The following is a 4,225-nucleotide window of genomic DNA, read 5'->3' as shown; positions in this document are numbered from 1 at the left end:
TTCTATTAATTATTTGTTCTAATGTTTTATAAACTTCTTCTGTTTTAAAGCTTGTAGTTGTATCTTCAGTTTCTTCTAAATATTCTATTAGACTGTAATCGCATTCTTCTTCTTCGAATTTGTTAAATCCAAAGTCTATTAATGTTTCACCCTCTTCATTATTTTCTGTGTCTGTATCATATATAGGTTCCGTATCATATTCAATATTCATAAAATTACATTCTATATTTGTATCATTGTCGTTTTCAATTTTTGATATATYTTTTGTATATTTCATAAATCTTAGGCTATGTGTGCCATCTATATCTTCATATATAACATTTTTTTGTGGTATTAAGATTTCATTCTCTTGTTCTTTTAAATCATCTAATTTCCATTCTAATCCTGCCAATTCTTCAGGATCTATTTTTTCTGGGTTTATCATGTGTATAGATTTTGATGCTATGGTATTTACGATTCCTTCAATGTTTACTTTATACTTCATACCTGATCTGTTACTTGCTTTTCCTAATACGCCTATACTTATTACTAAATTATCTCCTTCATAATTATCATATCCTTTTGTTTGTAGTGCTATTTTTATTTTTTGTAAATCATTTATGTTTTTAAAAATTCCAGGTGTGCAATAAAATAGTGCTGTATTTTGACTAAGATCAACTTCCATTCCAGAAATTATTGTTTTTTTAATATCTGTTTTCCAACTTTTATCTAATAATAAAGCTAATAATTTTGTTCCAAGGTTTTTTCTTCCTAAAACTTTAACTCCTATAACTACTAGTCCTATGTGTGCAAAATGTTTTCCCGTTTGTTTAATTTTTTGTATTGTTTCTGACGAAAATAATTCTACAGTTACTGTTTTGTCAGTACTCTTAGGTTTTCTTCTCTACTACTACGATATAATACTGTATTTATGTTTAAAACTCCAGTTTGATATAATATTCTTGGGTTTAGAATATCTAGTTGATGTTGATTGTATAAATCTATATTTCTGTCTAAATCTATTTCTTCCTCAAGATGTATAGCTTGTTGTGAACTATTACTACCTGATCCTCGTCTCATAATTCTATTTATAAAACTGTCTGAAGTTATAATATTTTGTGCATTACTTGTAGAATTTCTACCTTCCTGTAGTGTTCTACTTCTTCCTAAAAAATTCCTATTTTGATTATTCATTGTCTAGGTAACCAATGCTTATAGGGTGTTACTTTATTTTTTGGTTTTTCTAATTTATCGTCACTAATTTTTATTTTACTTATTCCTGTAATTATTTTTTCTAAATCTTCCTCTTTTATGTCTTGTTGTAATTTTGTTTTATTTAATAATTCTCTTTTAATATCTTTTAGTTCGTTTATAATTTGATTATTTTGAGTTTTAATATAGTCTAAATTTTCTGTAAATTTATTAATTGTCTCTATTCGTTTTTCTATAAAATTATATATTCTGTTTAAATTTTGTTTATTTCTTTCAGATTCTTGTTCTAAATTTATTCTTAGATTTATAATTAAATATGTTAAACTGTTTACGTGTGGATTATCGGAGTGTAAAAGATGTCTATGTGTTTTAGGAAATCTACAAAGAAAACTACAATTATCTATTAAAGTATTATTACTAGTTTTTTCACTAAACTCAAGATTTAAAAAATCGAGCTTTTTTGGATTTGGAGAACCTATGATTTCGAGGGTTTTTATCATAATTTAAAGGGTTCTAGCTCTTTAAACTTAGTTCATTCTTAATCCTTCAATTATCATAAGATTTTCATATATCCCTTTTTATAACTATAATATTAACATGACAAATATAAATAATTCACATATATAAARATTTAACTTAAACCCGAAAAATTTCACGATATCCTCCTTATTTTTATCAAAACATTTATTAATCCCTTGATTCTCACCTAAGCGGGTTCTCGATAACAACGATGGACTTACACAACATGCCATCAAAAATTCGAGTATGTCTCAGTCTTTTGAATCTTAGAATTAAACCATGCTCTGATACCATTCAGAGGGGTATGGCGGATTTTTTGGGTTTCTGTTAAACTACTAAAGTAAAAATAAATAACAAAGAATTAATATTGGGAAAAGCAAAATTGGGAAACAAAACTGGAAATATAAATTGCACAATACCTTGTTCTCTGTATTAACATTCTCCTCATGTTTGTCCATACAGTTCAGATGCAGGGCATGTGCCATGTCAGCGGACACTAGGAAGCTTTTCTGGATTGCTTTTTCTAGTAACTGTGAATCTGAAGAAAAGAAGCTTGGATGCGGGATGGAGCATCAAACATGACTGGAGATCCAGCTCTTTGTGCTAAACTAGATCCAACCTCCTCGTGATCAAATAAAGCCACCATTCTTACACCACTTTCGTCTTCAAGATTTTTTTCTAACACAGTGGCATCTATTAAAGCCTTCAAAGAGCAGAAAGACATACAAAGATTGTCAAGCCTTCCGGAGAATACAAACTCAAAATCACAAATGTTGTCTGGCTTACAACCAACCTAAGCTACCAGAAGCTGCAAAAGAAGAGACTTTTGTAAATACAACACCATTAACATTCTCCAAACTGTATGAGTTTTTCCTGTTCCAGGTGGGCCTTGGACTAGAGTGAAGGGCCATGAATCTTGCCTCTTGGTCAAACCATTAGTCTTACCAGCAGCTGTATGCATTAAAGCCCAATATCAGAGCAGGATAGATTGCTTCTCAGAGCTAGGAAAACTGTCTGTTTAAAAAAAAAACATAAATCGCAGGAGTCAAACTGTTTGAAGGGGAGGTTTTCACATGAAGCCTGACTTCTCATGGTTCAAGATCTCTATGATGCTGTTTATGCACCAAAGCTTGAGTCTTTCGAACAATGTGCTCAAGATATAAAAGCTATTTCACCTGAAGCATATAATTGGATACTCAACACTGAACCGCAACAGCAAATGTGTTCTTTGATGGAACAACATAATTCAATTTGCATTTTTCTTAACAGTTTTGACTATTTTTACTGTTTTTAACAGTTTTTCGTCGTTTTTCTAATTTCTCATCAGTTTTTGTGTTTTTATGTGTTTTGAGCTTAACTGTTTTTGATTTCTTTTATCTGATTTCACAGCATTTGATCCTATCAATCAATCTGATTTTAGAAAATGGCAGTTTCATTGGACAGAGAGAATAAAGAATTGAGAGAGAGAATTGCTGAATTGGAAAGGAAATACTTTAATATGTTTGATGAAAATTTTGCTGATAAAGAATTTATCAAGGAACTACAAAGAGAAAATAAAACCTTGAGAGAAAATTCTGAAAAGGTTTATCAGTTAAGGCTAGTGAGTTTGAGAGAACTTTGGACAAAGTGAAGAAAGAATGTGAAGAAGAATTGAAGACTTGGAGTGATGCTAATAAGAAATTATTCAACAAACTTCAAGATCTGCAAAGTGAGAGAAATTCTTCTAAGAAAGATAATACAGATACAGAGGACTTAATTGGAAAACTTCATAAATCTGAAAGTGATTTGTGTGAGTTAAGGAATGAAGTTGAAAAGGAGAAGAAAAGAGTTTCTGAAGGAGGGAAAAAGTTTGGAGCTGAACGTATATCTTATGAGAATAAGATAAACTCTCTAGAGCTAAATGCAAAAATGTTGTTATAGCAAGTATCTGATTTTGAGCAGCTGATCATCTTGGAACGTGCCAAGAATGATAAAGAAAATAAAGACAACTCAGAAGACTGTCAGAGCCAAATACAAAAATTATCTGAAAGCACTGCTCTAAAGCAGAAAGCTTTAGATGAAGAAAAGAAGCAATTTGCTCTTGAAAAAAGAAATACTTCAAAGAAGTATACAGCTATTGCTAAGGAGCTTCCTAATAAGAAAAAGTGTATTGACATCTGTTAGGACCTGTAAACTCAGTTTTGATATCAATCAAATACTCTGGATGATCTTTAAGACAATCAAAGTGCAGCAGAAACAATATAAGAACAAACAGAGTAAGAATCAAGAACACACAGTATATGAGAATGATGAACACGAGAGAATAGCTTCAAAGGTTTTTCAATTGAATTGAAAATAAGACGATTACAATTCGGAAGTGCACTGAATTACAAAGGCCTAGCTGCTATTTATACTAGTTCCTAACGGCTTTTCTTACATGACCTAGACGTGTGAAACGATCCAAGCCGTCCAAATAAAGTCGATTACAAACATAGTCACGTGAGAAGCACATGCAGCTAACTACCTAAGTAAAACA

This window comes from Cynara cardunculus, assembly GCF_001531365.2.
Source record: "Cynara cardunculus var. scolymus isolate 2C chromosome LG 1, CcrdV1, whole genome shotgun sequence".
NCBI classification, from domain to species: Eukaryota; Viridiplantae; Streptophyta; class Magnoliopsida; order Asterales; family Asteraceae; genus Cynara; species Cynara cardunculus.
The sequence above is the reverse complement of the archived record's forward strand: the minus strand, read 5'-3'. Positions refer to the sequence as shown.